At 40.4% G+C, this 23,630-nt stretch overlaps 1 non-coding gene across 1 annotated transcript; it reads left to right on the forward strand.

Annotated features, from left to right (window-relative positions):
• Positions 1-23,227: 23,227 nt before the first annotated feature.
• Trnar-ucu (transfer RNA arginine (anticodon UCU)) lies at positions 23,228-23,301 on the forward strand. The gene has a single exon. It is a non-coding gene; the product is annotated as a tRNA-Arg (tRNA).
• The last annotated feature ends 329 nt before the right edge of the window (positions 23,302-23,630 follow it).

Genomic DNA, 23,630 nt, shown 5'->3' on the forward strand with positions numbered 1-23,630 from the left:
TGAATTCTGAAACTATATTTAAAAGAGTATAAAATAATAGTTAAGTTCTAATCACTTTTAAATACCAAGATTTATTGACACAAGCTGTTTCGGCAGCATACTGCTAACATCAGATGCTTTACAATTGGGTGTACGTTATAAACTTATAAAATTATTTAATAACTCTTTTCATAACGCGGGGCCACAGTCATAATATATTTTTTTTTAAGTCATACCGCCATTAGACTGTTGTTTATTTACAGTCTTACACAATAATGATTTCGGCTTCAAAGTGCCAATATCAAGAGTTTTGAGTGTTATAAATTGCGTAAGATAGCATACTGTTGCATTAAAATAGCGTGCTAGCAAGTGTCTGATAGTGTATTTTAATACGGCAGTATGCTATCTTAGGCAATTTATAACACTTAAAATACTAGATAATGGCAGTTTGAAGTCGAAATCATGATTGTGCAAGTGTAAATGTAACACTGTAAATAAACAGTCTAATGGCGGTACTGACTTTAAAGAAATATAAAACTATTTTCCAGCTTCTGTCGCTTTAATTTACGAATATTTATTGGCAAGAGATGTTTCGCCAGCATCAGGTCTTTTACAATTAAATGTACATTTATTTTTAATCACAGACTCATTTGTAGGGCGCCAGTGAGGTTATGTGCGAAATTTGTTTCTGTCCAAAAATCCTTATTTATTTTGGTGCGCATCTTTATCTGCGATATGTTTAAATAACCTCATTGATATCTTTACTTACTTTTTTGCTGAATGTATTCTTATGTCACACAGAGCCAAGGACAAATACAACACCATCACTTCACACTGTAGGATATAGATTCTTAACTACTAAGATAAAACTTAATTTTGTTGCTAAGGTGGTACATTCTCTAAGAATACATACTTTTTGTATCAGTTTTTGAATAAATTCATTCGCTTCAGGCCTTAAAATACAATTTATCGCGTTGCAATTTCGATCCGTGATCATTGTCAAGTATTCTGAAAGCAATCAGTTACTGAATAAAACACACGTAATTACAAACGTGACAAGCGTTGAAAAATGAAAACTCGAAGCTGCTTACGTGGGAAGTTGTGACTCAATCAACAACATAAAGTTGTGACATGCTGGGACATAGTTTTCAGCAGTGTAAAACCCAATGATTATCGTCGTATATATCTATCCATGTCCTTTACACCAAGCGACCACGCGTTATAAAGCTGATGAAACACTTAAATCAAAGAAGAGTGATCATAATGGCAGCAAAGTGACAAAGAAGTAAACATACAAAGAGCTTGAACTCAAATAGTTCAAATGGCTCAAACACTATGGGACTTAACAGCTGAGATCATCAGTTCCCTAGACTTATAACTACTTAAACCTAACTAACCTAAGGACGTCACACACATCCATGCCCGAGGCAGGATTCGAACCTACGACCGTATCAGTGGCGCGACGCCAGACTGAAGCGCTTATAACCAGTCGACCACAGCGGCCGGCAGAGCTTGAGTCTGACAGTGCAAAGACATTAGTATATAGAATCTAGATCATATGGTTTGTAGTACGTTTGCGAAGAAGGGAAAATGTGACAGAACCATGTGTGAAATGAAGCTGGGATGAACAGATAATACTGAGAATATAAATTAAAAGTAGGTTAAGTTAAAAATATTACTGGTAAGTCAAACGATAAAATTACAGTAACTTGCCTAGTCACAAGAAACATCAACTTAAAAGACAGTCAGGAATCCTAAATTTAAAAATGAAGATACACATAAGCAAAGAATGTGCATGCTAAAAACATGCTGTCAGGCGAAATAAGAGGCGACAAATGTGAGTGTTCCCGTTTGAAATAAAAAATGGCTGGATCCATAACTATTCATACATCTAACCACAGTGAGCAAGTCATTTTATAAAGAATGAAGTGACTACCAAGTCACATTAAAACAAAACCCATAAAATACCAGTACCGAAGAGTGTAAAAAATCACAGGTAGGCAAAGGCAGCGGTCCACACGCTTAAAACAAGCACAAACAACCGGACAAGAGTGAGATAAAATGCAAGTAATACACAAAAATAAATACAGCTGGGAAAGAAATAGTTACTAATTAGTAATAAGATTAGCATGATCTAGAATAATGCCAGGACTGGCACTACTAAAACGGAATAAAGGACAGAAATTGAATACAAAAAATGGAAAGGGATGTAAGTGCCAAAAATTGAAAAAATTACTTTTTAGTGAAAAGGGTTTCATAAGCCAAGCGTAATGAAACGAGACAGATTGCAAGTGCCAGAAAAATTCCTATTAATTTCAAGAGCAGTTCGAAGATAGCAGCACTGTCCAAGTTGCAGCGGGGCTGAGATGGGATGGGATGTAAGTGCCACCGCCATGACGTGTGTGCCTCAGCTGCACAGTTGCTTTAGTTGGTGACAGTACGTTGACACGGCAGTGATTTCGGTCGTTTTACGTGTGTGTTTTAGAGCGTTCTTCGGTTGTGTGTTTAGTGTACCAATCAGAAAATGGAAAAGCCTGTTAGGAAGAAGCTGATTGTTCATAAGAGACGTGAAGCAAGAGAAAAGGACCAGCCATACATTAACAGTCGTGGGAAAGAGGTACCTGCAAAGCAACCACCAACAAACCAGGTAAGCTGCTCCTGTAAGTACAAGTGTAAAAACATAAGCAGTGAACAAAACAGCAATTGTTTTTGGAGTTTTATAAAGCTGATGAAGAAAGCCAAGGAACATATTTGTTAAATCATATTCTTATGTTACCTATTGGTCGCAGACGTCATGGGACGTACGAAAGTGCAGCAGAGAGTATGCGGACTTGTACTTTCGCTTATAACATCCCCAATGGTACAGGGAAAAATGTACAAGTGTGCAAAAAAACCTTCAAAGAAATTTTTCTATATCTGAAAGGAAATTAATTGTTTTACAAACAAAAAAGAAATCTGGTTGCTTGGTTTTTGAGGACAAAAGAGGGGAAACACCTGCATCAGATGCACACAAGTTTAAATTTACAGAAGATGATCAAAATCTTGTAAGATATCATATAAAATCATTCCCCAGATACGAAAGTCACTACAGCCGAAAAAAATCAAGTAACGAGTTTTTGTCACCTGATCTAAATAAAGACCGAATGTACGTGGATTTTCAAAACGAAATCCTGCAAGTGATGTTAAATACAGTTTTTACGCAAAAGTGTTAAAACAAGATTTTCCAAACCTAAAATATAAAGCTCTTGCAGTTGATACCTGTAAAAAGTGTGACTTTTTGAAGGCAAAGTTGCAATCTACGACCAGCGAAAAGGCAAAACAGGAAGTAAAAGCCCAGCAAGAGTTCCATCACCGAAAATGGTAAAAGCCTCATAAGCGTATAAACAAGATATTACGTCTTCACAGCTTCCAACGGCAACTTATACAACCTTATGCATGAACCTACAACAAGTTATATTTGTTCCAATGCTTACACATAGCACTATGTTTTATTGTAGACAGCTATCTTGCTACAGTCTAGGAATACATACAGACAATGGCTCTGCATATATGTGTATGTGGCATGAAGGGATTGGAGGCCGTGGCGCTAACGAAATAGCTTCTTATTCGTTCAGAGTTGCTTCTACTGGAGGCCATTTTCCTCGTAAAAGGCTTGTGTTATGGTGCTATAATTGCGGAGCACAAAACAAAAACCAGATGATGTTAATGTATATTATTTATTTAGTCCACAAAGGAATTTATCGTTCAGATGAAGTGAAATATCTTGTAAGTGGACACAACTACATGAGCTGTGATTGTGATTTTGGGGTGATTGAGAAAAAATGCAAAACTGCGAAAGTGATAACACTTAAAGATCTTGAAACGTTAGTTGCAAGTGCAAAATTGACAACACCTTTTACTCCAGTATCTATGAATACTGATGACTTCATAGATTTTAATGGCCTTGCTAAAGACTACCTAAATACAAAAGATCTGGCTATAAGTAAAATTTCCCACTTCCGCATTTCCCACAAGAATCCTAACACAGTGAAAGTGGCATCAGTTTTGGGTCTCGAAGGTGATGTTATGGTAACTTGGAAAAAAGTTGATGTTTTAAAAAAAGATGCTAATCTTGACAATGTATCAGATATTCATGACTTGCCAAAAATACACTTTAAATCCAAAATCCACAAGAAAAGAAGAATGATCTTTTGGGAATGATAGATTATACAGACAAAGAAGAAGACAAGGACTTTTACAGAGCCCTGTTGGAGAACAAAGATGAAGAGGCCTGCAACATGAATGTGTAGGAAGATGATGAGGAATAGGACTCCTTGGAAGAAAGCAGTGCAGTACTGTAAGTTTATTTCGATTACTAAATGCAGATACCTTTGCATTTGATTTCTTGTATACACACGTGTTTTTAAAAAATAATTTTGATTTAGTCAGAAACGAATTTCGAAAGGGGAAAAAGGTCAAAATATTATGTATATAGCTGAGATACTAAAATAAATTTAGACATCTTTGGTTTTCAGGTGGCTTCTACTTACCAATGGAAAAAGAAGCGGAATAAACTAAAGTCAAACAACTTTGCTTCAAAAAACCTTCCAAAATTTTATTTTATACCTTTTTTATATTAGCCTAGCACTGAAAGATTAAAACTACACTCCTGGAAATTGAAATAAGAACACCGTGAATTCATTGTCCCAGGAAGGGGAAACTTTATTGACACATTCCTGGGGTCAGATACATCACATGATCACACTGACAGAACCACAGGCACATAGACACAGGCAACAGAGCATGCACAATGTCGGCACTAGTACAGTGTATATCCACCTTTCGCAACAATGCAGGCTGCTATTCTCCCATGGAGACGATCGTAGAGATGCTGGATGTAGTCCTGTGGAACGGCTTGCCATGCCATTTCCACCTGGCGCCTCAGTTGGACCAGCGTTCGTGCTGGACGTGCAGACCGCGTGAAACGACGCTTCATCCAGTCCCAAACATGCTCAATGGGGGACAGATCCGGAGATCTTGCTGGCCAGGGTAGTTGACTTACACATTCTAGAGCACGTTGGGTGGCATGGGATACATGCGGACGTGCATTGTCCTGTTGGAACAGCAAGTTCCCTTGCCGGTCTAGGAATGGTAGAACGATGGGTTCGATGACGGTTTGGATGTACCGTGCAATATTCAGTGTCACCTCGACGATCACCAGTGGTGTACGGCCAGTGTAGGAGATCGCTCCCCACACCATGATGCCGGGTGTTGGCCCTGTGTGCCTCGGTCGTATGCAGTCCTGATTGTGGCGCTCACCTGCACGGCGCCAAACACGCATACGACCATCATTGGCACCAAGGCAGAAGCGACTCTCATCGCTGAAGACGACACGTCTCCATTCGTCCCTCCATTCACGCCTGTCGCGACACCACTGGAGGCGGGCTGCACGATGTTAGGGCGTGAGCGGAAGACGGCCTAACGGTGTGCGGGACCGCAGCCCAGCTTCATGGAGACGGTTGCGAATGGTCCTCGCCGATACCCCAGGAGCAACAGTGTCCCTAATTTGCTGGGAAGTGGCGGTGCGGTCCCCTACGGCACTGCGTAGGATCCTACGGTCTTGGCGTTCATCCGTGAGTCGCTGCGGTCCGGTCCCAGGTCGACGGGCACGTGCACCTTCCGCCGACCTCTGGCGACAACATCGATGTACTGTGGAGACCTCACGCCCCACGTGTTGAGCAATTCGGCGGTACGTCCAACCGGCCTCCCGCATGCCCACTATACGCCCTCGCTCAAAGTCCGTCAACTGCACATACGGTTCACGTCCACGCTGTCGCGGCATGCTACCAGTGTTAAAGACTGCGATGGAGCTCCGTATGCCACGGCAAACTGGCTGACACTGACGGCGGCGGTGCACAAATGCTGCGCAGCTAGCGCCATTCGACGGCCAACACCGCGGTTCCTGGTGTGTCCGCTGTGCCGTGCGTGTGATCATTGCTTGTACAGCCCTCTCGCAGTGTCCGGAGCAAGTATGGTGGGTCTGACACACCGGTGTCAATGTGTTCTTTTTTCCATTTCCAGGAGTGTATATGTAAAGTTATTAAAAGTTCTCAAAACTACAATGGACTTACCATCCTTGGCTTGCATCGTTTTCACCAACTTAGTAAGACATTTACAGCACAAGCACTCCGTCTTCAGGCCACGAGTGGCCTACCGGGACCATCAGACCGCCGTGTCATCCTCAGAGGAGGATGCGGATAGGAGGGGCGTGGGGTCAGCACACCGCTCTCCCAGTCGTTGTGATGGTATTCTTGACCGAAGCCGCTACTATTCGGTCGAGTAGCTCCTCAAATGGCATCACGAGGCTGAGTGCACCCCGAAAAATGGCAACAGTGCATGGCAGCTGGATGGTCACCCATCCAACTGCCGGCCACGCCCAACAGCGCTTCGGTGATCTCACGGGAACCTGTGTATCCACTGTGGCAAGGCCGGTTGTAAGAGGTCCATGATTAAAGAATTTGTTGCTAGCGCACTCGAGCAGATGTAATTTTTATGGATTGCTCATGCGCTGCCTGCGATATGTAAGGTATAAGAGAATCTCAGACCAGAGAGCAGTGTTGTATGCGGTAGGAACTGTGTAGTAGTAGCTAGCAGTCGTGTGTATGGAGTTGGCTGGGCCGGTCATGGGGAGCGATGGCAGAGCCTGAGCGTTGTGGTACAAGGTAAAAGCAGCCTCGCGCATATGTACTATTGTTGTATCAAGTCTCAAGTAAATGTTAAAAAAATATCTTATTAATAATCCTTTTTATAAAAATTAACTTTTGACATTCATTCATCTCAGTTTAAAGAATTTACTAATTTCTCCAATCCATGGTCATCCCGATTATTGCAAAGAAAAATCAGTTGTTTCTTTTTATACATGACAAATCTATCGGCCAGCATTACACAGGGCTGTGCCAGAAAAAATTTCTTATAGGAGCAGATATATATGCGTTATCCGGCGACTGAATTGAGGTAAGAATTTTCATTTTTTTTATTCAGAATGATCTTTCAGGACCATTACGCAGCGCTGCTGACGTCAAAAATTTAACAGTTTAAATTCACAGTCAATTATTGAAAGGTTATAAGTGATCCACAATTTTATTGAGAGATTAGTCGCATTTTATTACTGATAGGTTACGCAATTTTTCTGTTGGTAGGTTATACTGAATGTGAACGATATAAATATATTTTTTATTGTTCCAAGGTTACGGAATTTATCTGTGGGAAGTTACGCTGAATGTGAATGAAATAAATAATTTTATATATATATATATATATATATATATATATATATATATATATATATATATATATATATTACTGTTGGGAGGTTACAGAATTTTTTGTGGGGAGGTTACACTTGTCGACAACCGGCTAGGATCGTATTTCTTTGTGAATTTCTGAATAGTAGTCAGTTATATATCTGCTCTTATATACTTAATGTTAAATGTAGTTTGCATCTGGCGCAACGCATTTACTAACTTGTCACTTTTTGTTTCATAGATCATCGGCAATTTATTGCTCTTTGTTGTAATTGTATTTGTTCCATTTTTGCTTTGTCTTTGTTTGATTTTGTACTTAACTTTGATTTGTGAAAATGCCGCGAAAAACTGCTAACAGTACATCGCGATGTGCAATGAGTGAAAAAGCCGACTCGAATAATTTGAGCGATAATACTAGCGACACTCAGTGTAATAGTGATAATCCCCTAATTACAGATAATCAGTTCGTGCCGATCACTAGTAATGATTTTAATCCTAATGATGAGCAAACAAATTCAATTATGTCCACAGTAAATTTAACAATTGATGACGCGGGACGTTCCGTTACAATGAACGCTGTTCAGTTTGACACGCCTGATCTGCAAAATTTACGTAGCGAACAGATAATTGTTTCTAACGAAGGTGAACAATGTACTCAAAATATGTCAGATTTATTTGATTCCGATGTAGTGACCAACAGTGCACATCCGATTGGCAAACCTTTTTGTGAATCAGACAATGACCAAATGGTTACACAAAACGTGACACATGCAGATACACCATCACACAGCACAGAGAATACAGTAGCTAATTTTGGTATGGATCGAGTTATGGCATTATTGCTACAACTTAATGAAAATCTCAAACAACAAATTAATGAAAATCTCAAACAGCAACTTAATGAAAATCTCAAACAGTCGAATGAAAAACAAGACAACAATTACAAACGACTTAATGAAAATCTCAAACAGATTAATGAAAAACTTGACACTTCTACTGAACAGATTACAGCCGTTGCCGAGCAATGTAACGAAACTAAAAAAACAGTTACGTGAGGAAATTAAGGCTAGTGCTAGGAATAGTAGTGAAGAAATTAGATCCGTTGCACAAGAAATATGTGATACACATGCAGCCACAACAAAATTACTTAGAGATGAAATTAGTGCAGTTTCTAAACAATGTTCAGAAAACGCAACACAGTTACGCGACGAGTTTAAATTAATGTCAGCAGAACTTTCACGCACACTGGATGCGAAAGGAGACAAGAAATTTGAACAACAGAACAGCCAAATTGACGAACGTTTTAATCACCACCTACAAAACAGTGAATCGCGATACCGTAAATTTATACAGGAACAGAATAAAGTAAAGAAACAAGTCATGGAAACAATTACGGCACAGAGACAGGAAGATAAGCGTAATTTATTTACGAATGCAAAAACATACGTAGACACCAACATTGCGACAGTATCAGACGAAATTAATACTATCAAACAGTTGAACACTGAATTGCATGATGAAATCTCCACTCTTAAAACAAAAGCAGACACTCACACAGTAGACTTTCGGACAATGACCAGCAGACTTGAACAGTTGGAATTAATACAGGATCCCGATGCTATTAAAGCAGACGTTAAGAAATTAAACAAAACCACACGTAAAATCTAAAAACAAATTAATGCTTGTGATACTAAAAATGATGATCAGTTTAAAGCATTGACTGAAAAATTTGATGAATTGGCCAGTCGTATTGAGGTTATCGAAAATAACAATGACACTAATTCAGACGATACGTCACCAATTTCGTTCAATCAGACACCCGAATTCCAAAATTTGCAGCACACAATTAGTGAGATGAGTTCGTCCAATAATACATTGCGTAGAAAAGTGTCGTTTTTACAGCAAGAAGTGACAGAGACGAAAAATGTTTCAGCCTCTAACACGGCACAGCATACGTCACATTCCGAACATTTCTCACACTCACACAGCCAGTATAATATAGGTAATTTACAGAGAGTACGTGACGTAGATTCCGAACAGTCACAGACAAACAGATTGTCATACAATCCTAAACCTGTTCATACAGAGACGATAATTTTGATTATTAGCATTTTCTATCAGTGAGAAAATTTAAGGTATTTAAGAATGGCAGAACACAAATTCACCCCTTGGATTGGATACAACAATTTAGTTTTGCTTTTCCACCAATTTGGCCCGTAACACACAAACTTGAATTTATTTGCAGTTTTTTGGAAGGCGAACCGGCAAGTCGTATGAGACCGATCGCGAGACAATGCTACTCGGTAGAAGAATTTCAGAATGCTTTTCTGTCAGCGTATTGGTCGAAAACGAGACAGCGCGGAATCAAGGATCAATTAATTAGCTTACCGAATTACAGATCTCAAATTTTCCCACTGACACGCAATTTTTTGAACACATGGTACAACGAAACCAATACTTAAGTGAGCCATACAGTGAATCAGGCTTATCCAGTTATGTATTTCTAAATTACCACGATCGTTAAGAGTATCACTTTTAACAGGACAGCAGAAAGAAAATATTTCGGCATTTAGAGATCTGCTACAGCTTTTGGAAGTTCAACAATCAGACTATTCTTTCATAAACAAAAATTTTTCACATCATAACCAAGGCCAAAAAGCATACAGTAATTACGACCAGCCACGCTATTTTAATAGCAAAAGTGATAGACGCTCCAGGAATGACAACCACCAGAACTTAAATAACAGACAAAATTTTAATTATCAGTATCGTCAAAATTATCAGCAACAGGAAACACATTTTGGTAACAATAGAGGTTTTTCCCCCACAACAAAAACGAAACCAGCCGGTTAGCATACCTAACCAACAATGAAATGTTCAAGGTCAACCAAGCTTTAATGTTTCGCCGCCTAGACGTATAGCGTCGGCTCCACCAAATAGTAACGCACTCCAACAAGGAAATCAGTACGTACAGAGAACACATCATTTCAATTCCTATCGCAACGCGCCGTATAGCAATGACGATCATGACAGACGTAAAAGTAATGAGCACAGATTTCAGCGTACATTTAATAACAGTAGGTCTTTCCAGCAGCAGAATCATCCGCAACAACAAATTATCATGAACGAACCAGACAGTCGATATCATCCCGAACCTAACACGTCAGGAAGAAATAACAGAACAGTACAAATAGATGAAATGCCACAGCATCCTCCCGCAAATAACAGCCGACAGAAAGAATTTGACAATAGTACAGGTTGCATCTTCTAGCAACGTAAGCAATACTTTTAACACACAGAATCTTGTTCACGAAAATGTTATTACTTTTGACGACATCCGAGACACACTTTTGCTTGAAAAACCAGTAATTCAAAAAACCATTTCCCACCCTGTCATTGAAGTAGAGATTGGATCATCCACATTTTCAGCAGTAATCGATTCTGGATCACCTATGTCAGTCATAAATGAAGAAACCTTCAATGAATGTAACAAAGAGAATATTTATCGTACGTTACCATTAGGCAGAACTAAAGTAAAAGGAGCAGTATCTAGTAAAGGAGTAGACGTAAAGTTACAGACACACTTATCATTTTGTATTGCAGGTCATAAGTTTCACTCAAATTTTTGGATTGTTCCCTTATTGACAACAGACGCTATTTTAGGTACGAATTTTCTCGTACAACATGACGCAATTAATGACTTTCAAAATTCCTGTTTAATGTTAAAGGATGAGAATGTACAACTGGCATTAGAATTTCAGCACGCTTTATCTGCAGATGAACAGGCACGACTATGACGTTCTGCAAATGATTTCTGATAAAGTTAAACAAAGCAGTGCAAATACAGACGACGAACGTACTCAGCTACGCAATATTCTTTTACAGCAAGCTCCAGTTTTTGATAACGTCCCTGGTACTATGTCCGGCTTCATGTATGAATTTCAAGTTAAACAGCACGACACGTTGAGAACCAAACATTATCCCATTCCATATATTCACAGAGAGCAAGTTAAGAAAGAATTGCAAGGTATGCTTGACCAAGGAATTATTGAACCGGCAGTTAGTCCGTACATAAACCCGCTCCATATTGTTAAGAAAAAGGATTGTTCACTTCGTCTCGTATTGGATTCGCGTCACATCAATGACATAATTATTAATGAAACAGATCGCCCACAGACACTAGAAGAACTTTAACAGAAATTTCATGGTACTGCTATTTGTTCCACGTTAGATTTGAAATCGGGATTCTGGCAAATTCAGCTCCATCCGAACTGCAGAAAGTACACAGCATTTATCTGTTTTGGTGATTGTTATCAATTTTGCAAATTACCGTTCGGTCTAACAATTTCTTCAGCAGCATTTATTCGCGGAGTACTATACTTCAGACAGAATTAAAAGACAGAATCACAACGTATGTAGACGACATTCTTATTGCAGAAGCTAACTGGTCTGAACATAATCTGATTCTGGAACAACTGTTGCAAACTTTTCGTGCACAAGAACTCACAGTTAATCTTAACAAATCGCACTTTGGCAAAACTTCCATAAAATTTCGTGGACATGTAATTTCAGCAGAAGGCATTGCACCTGACCCGGAAAAACTTCAAGCTTTACATGACATTACTGTTCCAACGACAAAGAAACAATTACGCAGCTTTCTGGGATTAACTAACTTTTTCCGTAAATTTATTCATTACTCTGCTTTAGACACCCACAGATTATGCCAATTGACGGGTAAAAACGCTATTTGGTCCTGGGATAGCCAAGCAAATTCTGAATTTGTTAATTTGAAACATGCCTTGTTGAATGCCCCTCTTTTATCACACCCAGATCTTACTAGAAATTTTTCCATTGCCACCGACAGTTCTAACACCGCTTTAGGCGTACACATTTTTCAGGAAATTGAAGAAGACTGTACTACAGTAATTAAAAACATCGCCTTTGCAAGTCGCATTCTGTCACCTGCTGAACGCAATTATTCTGTTACAGAACTTGAAACATTATGTGTTGTATGGGCATTTACGAGATTTAGGCATTTTCTTTATGAAAGACATACGACCGTTTACACAGATCATAGAGCTATACAGTTTTTACTTTCCGCAAAATTTACACACGACAGGTTAAGCAGATGGTAACATTATTTACAGGAATTTAATTTTACAATTGTTCACATTCCCGGTAAACAAAATATTGTATCAGACGCACTATCCCGTTCTCTTAGCAAGACATCGCAACCAACTGCTGCCAAGCAAATTCTAGCGTCATATATATTCAACAAGTCGCATTTGAAAATTTCATTTCATCGTCATTACGAGACATAACACAAGAGCAGAGCAAAGACAACGTGTGGAAAGAAATTAAACGCCTTTGGCAAGATAAGAATAATGTTACCATTAGAAACCATTATACTGTACGCAATAATATTCTGTTTCGCCGCTCTCACCCTGACAGCAACAACTGGTTATTATGTATTCCTGACGAGCTCGTTAACAAATTAATTTGGTATACTCATTTAAGTTACGCATACTATGGAGCCAGAAAATGTTTTCTTATACTGAGACAGAACTGTTATTTTGCGAACATGGAGAAGCGTATTCGACGAGTTTTAGCGTCATGTAAAATCTGCCAGAAAGCTAAATCAGACACGACTTCACATATTCCTCCGTTACAAAAATGGCTCTGAGCACTATGGGACTTAACTTCTGAGGTCATCAGTCCCCTAGAACTTAGAACTACTTAAACCTAACTAACCTAAGGACATCACACAACACCCAGTCATCACGAGGCAGAGAAAATCCCTGACCCCGCCGGGAATCGAACCCGGGCGTGGGAAGCGAGAACGCTACCGCACGACCACGAGCTGCGGACTCCCTCCGTTACATCCCATTGTACCCGTTAAATTGAGACACATGGCCGCTGTAGACATTTTTGGTCCGATTCCCAGATCTAGCCCAGATCTAGTAGAGGTTTTTGTTACGTCTTTGTCGCTGTTGAACTCACTTCGAAATTTGTTACCTTCACTCCGTTACGCAAAGCTACTGCTAAATCTATTTCTAATGCATTTGTAAAAGATTTTTTTATTTCATGTAGGGCATGTATTGAAAGTAATTTCCGACAATGGACCACAATTTCGATCTGCTATATGGACAGGTATGTTACGAGCAAGAAACATTTCTCCGATCTATATATCCAGGTACCACGCTTCTTCGAATCCTTCTGAACGACTAATGAAAGAAATTGGTAAACTATGTAGAATATACTGCCATAAAAGACATATTGATTGGGATACACACATACTCTCATTCCAGGATGTAATTAACTCCATACCAAATGAATCCACTATGCTATCTCCGTCTGTTATATTGAAAAATGTTGAACCACCTAACAAAATTAAAGAATTAGTATCCTTTCCTACATCTCGTCGACTACGCCACCATGAAATAGTTGACATTGCACTCAACAACATCAAACGTGCCGCAGAGCGCCGGAGAAGACAGCAAAAACAGGTTTGTACACGCCGTGACTTTCACATAGGACAGAAGATATTAGTACGCACGCACTATTTATCCAACAGAGGAGAGAGAAGATGCAGTAAATTTGAGCTTCTATGCGCAGGTGCATATAGAATTCGCAGCATTCCTCACCACAATGTAGTACATGTTGAAACTTTGAGAACCAGAAAAAGCAAAGGCAATCACCATGTCTCCAATATTAAACCCTTTATTGAATGAACATACTTTACGATTTATCACTCTGTAATTCCGTTTCCTGATATTTATATGACCACTTAAGCAATTATGTACATATGTGACTACTTACTGATAATGATCGTATTTTTTCTTGGCAAGTGCCCTGCAAGGTAAGGTTAGCAGGTCGCTTTTCTTGTCGTTAGACATCAGACCGTGCACATTTTCCATTTTTTGTGTATGTATGATTGTTTTCCTATCGAAGGTAGAATTTTTGTCTGTATGCACTATGAAATGTTTAAGATGTAACAAACACCAGTTGACATTGACATTTTGCCTTATGATATCTCAACATCTTGACAATTCATCATTTTTTTGCTACTACATTATGATACTGTGTGTACATTTTCGCACTTGAAAACTGTCTATGTTTTTGACCTAATACGTTTTCTATCATGCTATGCTGTATGTTTAGTTGTATCAATAGAAACAAGTTTTTATTTAATGGGTATGTGATTTAAATGCAAGATATTAATCCTTATTCATCATTTTCAGAAAGCAATACCATGTAAAAGAAATAAATTATACAACCACAGTGGTTTACTGTGAAATGGAAATTTGACCATCGGAATGAACGAAAGAAAATGCAATACATTGTCATGAAGAGTAAATGGATCCGAATTAATAAGCATTAACAAGAATATACTATACACATCCTATAATAGCAGTCTGAACTAATTATTTTTCTTTCAGAAAACGAGGCGATTGATGCAGGCTGTCAGACAGAACTACTTATGTTAATTTTAGTGATGAAATATGCTAGATGTAAGAAACTCTATACTATATGAAATAATGAATGACAATGAATAGTTGTATGAAGTAAATGGTAATATGAATACGAATAATGAAATGTCTATTTTTTGCAGATGATAGTAAATGATGATAAATAGCTATATGAAGAATATGGTAATATGAATAATGAAGTTTTTCTTTGCAGATGATGATAATGACGAGGTTTATATATTTTGTATTAGTTAGGAGATGCTATGTAGTTATTTAAGTGTTTGTTGCAGTTCCTTTTGACAGTATGTCTTATGTTGCATAGTATAATGAGTGAATGTTTTGGGAGTACAGGCATAAGTCCACGTTTTGTTACCTGTTAATTCGAAGTTTACTACTTTTCAGCATAATATACATTTTTTTTCTTTCAGGTCAATAACTGATCTTGTATTTTTTACAGGAGAAGCTTTTCATGATATTAATATGATATAAGCAGTTAGTTATTAAACCTGTTCTAATACTTGCATTTTTTACCCAGTTGTGTCTATCATTCATGAATGTGATCACATACAGGGTGTTTCAAAAATGACCGGTATATTTGAAACGGCAATAAAAACTAAACGAGCAGCGATAGAAATACACCGTTTGTTGCAATATGCTTGGGACAACAGTACATTTTCAGGCAGACAAACTTTCGAAATTACAGTAGTTACAATTTTCAACAACAGATGGCGCTGCGGTCTGGGAAACTCTATAGCACGATATTTTCCACATATCCACTATGCGTAGCAATAATATGGCGTAGTCTCTGAATGAAATTACCCGAAACCTTTGACAACGTGTCTGGCGGAATGGCTTCACATGCAGATGAGATGTACTGCTTCAGCTGTTCAATTGTTTCTGGATTCTGGCGGTACACCTGGTCTTTCAAGTGTCTCCACAGAAAGAAGTCACAGGGGTTCATGTCTGGCGAATAGGGAGGCCAATCCACGCCGCCTCCTGTATGTTTCGGATAGCCCAAAGCAATCACACGATCATCGAAATATTCATTCAGGAAATTAAAGACGTCGGCCGTGCGATGTGGCCGGGCACCATCTTGCATAAACCACGAGGTGTTCGCAGTGTCGTCTAAGGCAGTTTGTACCGCCACAAATTCACGAAGAATGTCCAGATAGCGTGATGCAGTAATCGTTTCGGATCTGAAATACGGGCCAATGATTCCTTTGGAAGAAATGGCGGCCCAGACCAGTACTTTATGAGGATGCAGGGACGACGGGACTGCAACATGGGGCTTTTCGGTTCCCCACATGCGCCAGTTCTGTTTATTGACGAAGCCGTCCAGGTAAAAATAAGCTTCGTCAGTAAACCAAATGCTGCCCACATGCATATCGCCGTCATCAATCCTGTGCACTATATCGTTAGCGAATGTCTCTCGTGCAGCAATGGTAGCGGCGCTGAGGGGTTGCCGCGTTTGAATTTTGTATGGATAGAGGTGTAAACTCTGGCGCATGAGACGATACGTGGACGTTGGCGTCATTTGGACCGCAGCTGCAACACGGTGAACGGAAACCCGAGGCCGCTGTTGGATCACCTGCTGCACTAGCTGCGCGTTGCCCTCTGTGGTTGCCGTACGCGGTCGCCCCACCTTTCCAGCACGTTCATCCGTCACGTTCCCAGTCCGTTGAAATTTTTCAAACAGATCCTTTATTGTATCGCTTTTCGGTCCTTTGGTTACATTAAACCTCCGTTGAAAACTTCGTCTTGTTGCAACAACACTGTGTTCTAGGCGGTGGAATTCCAACACCAGAAAAATCCTCTGTTCTAAGGAATAAACCATGTTGTCTACAGCACACTTGCACGTTGTGAACAGCACACGCTTACAGCAGAAAGACGACGTACAGAATGGCGCACCCACAGACTGCGTTGTCTTCTATATCTTTCACATCACATGCAGCGCCATCTGTTGTTGAAAATTGTAACTACTGTAATTTCGAAAGTTTGTCCGCCTGAAAATGTTGTCCCAAGCATATTGCAACAAACGGTGTATTTCCATCGCTGCTCGTTTAGTTTTTATTGCCGTTTCAAATATACCGGTCATTTTTGAAACACCCTGTATAATCTACTTGTTTCATAACGTTGCTACAGCTGACTCATGACGAATGACGTTATTAATCCTTATTTCCAGCAATAAGTCAAAGCAAATATTTTCATGCCCCAGCAATTGACTATCGATCCCAATGCAATGCATTGCTAGCACAAAAAAAAATTATTGCCACTCCCAACTATTAACAGAATATAACTAAATAATGCTACCAGTTTAAGATATATTTCTAGTCCTAAATATAATAAAAATTTCTCTATTGTATTGAATCCATTATATCTACGTATTATTGGACTACAGACCTTGAGTAATAGTTACAATGTCTTACATTTTAAATACGTGTTATGTGACTTGCATGATATCATATTTAAACACTAGCAGCTTGATGGTACACCCAGTACCTCTTGTTTTGAATGATGACTTCTGAATAATGCATAATAAATGCTTTCTAACTGGCCAACGAGTGCCAATAATTACTGTAATGAGAAGACTTATGACGCTAATAATTACTGTAATTAGATGACTTATGAATAATATTCTGTAATAATTACTGTACTGTAATGCCAATAATTGCTGTAAATAATATTTTGTTATACTCTATAAGTGCTATGCCAATGATTACTGTAACGAGATGACTTATGCATAAATGCTATGCCAGTAAATTCTGTAAACAATATTTTGTTATACTTTATAAATGCTATGCCAATGATTACTGTAACGAGATGACTTATGATGCCAATGATTATTGTATATGATGACTTATGCATAAATGCTATGCGAATACTTAACTCTCGTTTTGAATGATGACTTCTGAATGATACATAAAAAAAGCTTTCTAACTGATCAATGAGTGCCAATAATTATTGTAATGAGATGAGTTATGAATGATGTTTTGTAATGTTGCATAAATGGTATGCCAATGATCATTATAATGAGATGACTTATGCATAAATGATATGCCAATAATTACTGTAATAAGATGACTTATGAATAATGTTCTTTAATACTCCATACACATTACAGAAATGTTTAGTAACTGGCCAATGAGTGCCAATAATTATTCAAATCGGTTGATACACTAGTGTAATTCTGAATGATGACTAGCACAAGACTTAATATATCCTTCACCTTCTGACCTAATTACCAGCAATTACTGCAATATGCGTATGTCCTGTCAATCCTCATGATCATGGAGCACTATACTTTGTTTGTGCACTAACTCTACGTTGATGTAAGAGTATGGATTCTACCAGAATGTGGTGTTGACATCAAACTGTCCACCACTGTGACTGAAGGAGATGTCATTATAGTCCTACTGTTTGGTGTACCTAATGTACTACCAAAATGATAGCATACAATATTAATACAAGATTTCGGTGTCTTGGCTACACTGATGAATACTTCAGGGAAGAGAACTTCAGATTGTCTCACTTGGTGTTGTGCTTCTGTAGAAAGATATGGACTTTCAGCGCAGCTACGTGCAACCCACAGTACTACAACCATGATGCTATCCTTCCTATTCCTTTCCTAGTTCTTGTAAAATGATAAAGACATATACAGTGCGTGTGCGCTTTATTTCATTTCTCAATATGATTAAATTCTTGTAAAATAGTGAAGACTTTTACAGTGTGTGCACTTTATTTCATTTGTTAATGTTTTCAGTTCTTGTAAAAAAAATGCTAAAGACTTATACAGTGCGTGTGCACTTTATGTCATTTATTAATATATTTTGTACTCACTGCGTACACACTATTTCATTTCTTAATATGTTCTGTACTCATTGCGTACACACTATTTCATTTCTTAATATGTTCTGTACTCATTGCGTATACATTTTGTCATTTCTTGATATGTTCTGTACCCAGTGCGTGTGCACTCTATTTCATTTCTTAATATGTTGTAAGTAGGCTGTTTATGTTTTCTTATTGCCAACATTACGTAGCGCTCTGTATGAAAATCACTGGCTGTGCTGTGTGCAGTCTGTGGCTAGTTTGCATTGTTGTCTGCCATTGTAGTGTTGGGCAGCGGCAGCTGGATGTGAACAGCGCGTAGCATTGGGCAGCTGGAGGTGAGCCGCCAGCAGTGGTGGATGTGGGGAGAGAAATGGCGGAGTTTTGATATTGTTATGGATGTTATGATATTATGATATTGTTATGGAAAGTTGGAAAGAAAAACATACACACATAAAAAAAAAAAGTTTGATATCACCTCGGTTCCGGTAGTTCCGGAATCTGTACAGAAAATTGGAATACAGATCAACGTAAACATCATTTCCGCCATTTTTATTGCACATGAAAACCACACATTGCATGTTGTACCACCATACAGCGAGAGACCTTCAGAGGTGGTGGTCCAGATTGCTGTAAACACCGGTACCTCTCATACCCAGTAGCACGTCCTCTTGCATTGATACCTGCCTGTATTCGTCGTGGCATACTATCCACAAGTTGATCAAGGCACTGTTGGTCCAGACTGTCCCGCTCCTCAATGGCGATTCGGCGTAGATACCTCAGAGTGGTTGGTGGGTCATGTCGTCCATAAACAGCCCTTTACAATCTATTCCAGGCATTTTCGGTAGGGTTCATGTCTGGAGAACATGCTGGCCACTCTAGTCGAGCGATGTCGTTATCCTGAAGGAAGTCATTCACAAGATGTGCACGATGGGGTGCGAATTGTCGTCCATGAAGACGAATGCCTCGCCAATATGCTGCCGACATGATTGCACTAACGTATCGTACAGCCATTGCGGCGCCTTCCATGACCACCAGCGGTGTACGTGGACCTCACATAATGCCATCCCATAACAGCAGGGAACCTCCACCTTGCCGCCCTCGCTGGATAGTGTGTCTAAGACGTTGAGCCTGACTGGGTTGCCTCCAAACACGTCTCCGACGATTGTCTGTTTGAAGGCATACACGACACTCATCGATGAAGACGACGTGATGCCAATCCTGAGCGGTCCTTTCGGCATGTTGTTTGGCCCATCTGTACCGCGCAGCATGAAGTCGTGGTTGCAAAGATGGACCTCGCCATGGACGTCGGGAGTGAAGTTGCGCATCCTGCAGCCTACTGCGCACTGTTTGAGCCGTAAATTTCCGGTAAAGTACGTTTGGAGTACAGCATTATATGTAAATGAAACATGGATGGTGGTAAAACTGGAACAGAAAAGAATCGAAGCATTTGAGGTGTTACAGGCGAATGTTGAAAATTAGGTGGACTGATAAGGTAAGGAATGAGGAGGTTCTGCGCAGAATCGTAGAGGAAACTAATATGTGGAAAACACCGACAAGAAGGAGTAACAGGATGACAGGACATCTGTCACATCAGGGAATAACTTCCACTGCGCTAGGTGGAAATGTAAAGGGTAGACTGTAGAGGAAGACAGAGACTGGAATACATCCACCCAGGCCCGGATCTAGGGGGTAGGGAGGAAGGGGGGGGGGGAACTTTTGTATCTGACCTCGGCACCAATTTCAGGGGGCGCCAAGTTCATGCTCTTGACGAAAATAAAAATTTTGTTTCACAAAGCGCTTAGTATCGTTTAGTAGTTGGTTTATCGTCTCAGAGTACATTGAAAAATCTGTACAGCAACTTCTAGTGTTACTTTATTCTCCTTTGGTATACTTTGTATACATTTCAAACTCAGTAGCGCCATTTGAGACCTTATATCTATTTTATACACAGTACGATATGGCTAGGAACTCTGCTTGTTGTGAGAGGACGCAAGGAGAGTTGGTTGCTGTCCGTAAACAGCTGGAAGCTGCGTTGGCTACCGTCGACAAGCTTCTAAACTAATGCTCAAAGTGGCGATGACGTCGAGGCGCCAGTGACGAGACCTGCGACACCTTCGATGTCACAGAAATCCCTGGTGGCCCGGACGTCGCTGCGACTTCCGATACGTAACATCCGACCTGTCCGTCCTCACTGCAGCGTGGGTGGCAGACAGTGGTGGGTTCGCGTGTCACTGGGCGGAAGGCGAAAAAGGGAGCAGACCGTGCGGCTGGCTCCCTACGTCTTAGCAACAGGTACGAGGTGCTTCCCAGTGTTGACGATAACTCTGAGCCACCACGGGATGCCTCTACTGTTGGGCAAGCGGTCGATTTTCCTGCCCAGTTCGGACAAGTACAGAGGGTGGGTAAGCTAGTCCCTCAGGGAGATAGCAGGATAGGCGGCAAAGAATTCTAGTGTGCCTTCGGTATGTTTGCCGAGAGGTCTCATCCGTGATGTGGAGGAGGCCTTGACGGCGGCTGTCGAACGCACAGGGTGCAACCGGCGACATGTAGTGGCACATGTCGGCATCAATGACGTTCTGCAGCCATCCTCGGCTCCTTTCGACGGCTGGCTGATATGGTGAAGACAAATAGCAACGCACGCGGGGTGCAGGCTAAGCTGTCTATTTGTACAATCGTACCCAGGGTTGATCGCAGTCCTTTGTTTGGAGTAAAGTGGAAGGTCTAAACCAGAGACTCAGACGACTCTGCGACGGTATCGGATGCGAATTTCTCGGCCTCCGTTTTCTGGTGCACTATACTCAGGAAGCGGTACTAGGGTAGCGAAGTAGGTGTGGCGTGCACTTGGGGATTTTTTGCGTTACAGAATCACTCCCTTGGGATCAAAGACAATTTGCCTGTTAAATCAGCCACAGAGACCTCAGAGAATCTTGGTCCTCGCAGATCAGAGATAGAAAAGATTAATATGATTTTAGTAAACTGCGGAGCATCCAAAGAAAAGTCCCAGAATTAGTATCGCTTACTGAAGGTTATAATGCGGCCCGCATCTCGTGGTCGTGCGGTAGCGTTCTCGCTTCCCACGCCCGGGTTCCCGGGTTCGATTCCCGGCGGGGTCAGGGATTTTCTCTGCCTCGTGATGGCTGGGTGTTGTGTGCTGTCCTTAGGTTAGTTAGGTTTAAGTAGTTCTAAGTTCTAGGGGACTTATGACCACAGCAGTTGAGTCCCATAGTGCTCAGAGCCATTTGAACCATTTTTTGGTTATAATGCACAGGTAGTATTGGGAAAAGAAAGCTGGTTGAAACCAGACGTCAGTGACAACGAAATCCTAAGTTCAGACTGGAATGTCTTGAATTGATGAGATTGTAATGTTTTTCGTAAGGATAGGTTATTCGCTAATGGTGGCTGCGTGTTTATTGCAGTGAAAACTTCGATAAAATCTGGCGAGGTTATCGCGGATTCCGAATCTTGGTGAAACTGAGTATCAAAGAACGGTCAAAAATGGTGATCAGTTGTTTTGATAGATCACCTGGGTCAGGATCTGTAGTTGTAGAGCGCTTCAGACAGAACTTGCAGAATATCATTAGTAATTTTCCTGATCATGCCGTTGTAGTAGGGGGTGACTTCAACTTGCCATGTATAGATTGCGAGTGTTATACCATCAAAACTGGTGCCAGAGACAGGGATTCGTGTGGCACTGTTCTGTATGTCTTGTCCGAAAATTACCTTGAGCAGATAGAGAACCAACTGGTGATGGTAACGTATTAGACCTCCTGGCAACAAACAGACATGAACTTATCGAATCAGTTAACGTAGAGGAAGGTATCAGTGATCATAAGGCTGTGACAGCATCTATGACGACTGGTCCTACAAGGAATGTCAAGAAATGTAGGAAGATATATTTTCTCAGCAAAGGTGACATGATACAAATTTCAGACAATCTCAGCAGTTAGAATCAAATATTCGGTGATGAAGACGAAGATGTGCAGAGCAAATGGAAAAACTTGAAAGTCATCGTTCAATATGCCCTTGACAAGTACGTTCCGAGACAGGTTTTAAGGTATGAGAAAGATCCACCATGGTTTAGTAGATGTGTAAGAAAAGCGCTACGAAATCAAAGAGCACTTCATCTCAGATTCAAGATGAGTAACAACCTAGCTGACAAACAAAAGCTGAACGGAGCGAAAGAAAGCGTAAGGAGAGCAATAAGAGAAGCGTTCAATGATTTTGAAAGTATATGAAGATAGTAACTGTTCTCGATAGAACAGATACCATTGGTGACCGTGCAGCTTCTCTAGAATAAGTGATAATTAATTGAAACCCTCAGCTGCCGACAGGTGTTGTTGACATACCTTGATGGGGACAGCTGAAAATGTGTGCCCCGACAGGTAGACGAACCAGGGATCTCTTGCTTACATGGCAGACGCTCTATCCATCTGAGCAACCGAGGACACAGACGAATAGCGCGACTGCAGGGACTTATCCCCTGCACGCTTCCCGTGACACCCACATTCCCAACTGTCCACAATCTACATACGTAATTTTCCTAATAGATACTTTGCCCATCTACTCATTACTCGCACCCACTTAAGTTGACGATTGTGTGACTGATGTGGGTCTTACGGGAAGCGTGAAAGTGACAAGTCCCTGCAGTCGCGCTATTCATCTGTGTCCTCGGTGGCTCAGATGGATAGAGCGCCTGCCATCTGAGTAGGAGATCCCGGGTTCGAGTCCCGGCCGGGGCACACATTTTCAGCTGTCCCCATCAATGTATGTCATCAACACCTGCCGTCAGCTGATGGTTTCGATTAATTATCAATGATTTTGAAAGTAAGACGTTGTCAACTGACCTGAGTAAAAACTCGATGAGATTTTGGTCGTATGTAAAATCAGTAAGTGGGTCAAAATCATCTATTCATTCTCTCAGCGATCACACCGACACCGAAACGGAAGATAACAAAGAGAAGGCCGAAATACTGAATTCGCTCTTCGGAAGTTGTTTCACCGCGGAAGATCGTAACACTGTCCCTCCTTTCAATTGTTGTGCGAACGTCGAAATGGCAGACATTGAGAT

This window comes from Schistocerca nitens, chromosome 4 (assembly GCF_023898315.1).
Source record: "Schistocerca nitens isolate TAMUIC-IGC-003100 chromosome 4, iqSchNite1.1, whole genome shotgun sequence".
Taxonomy (NCBI): Eukaryota; Metazoa; Arthropoda; class Insecta; order Orthoptera; family Acrididae; genus Schistocerca; species Schistocerca nitens.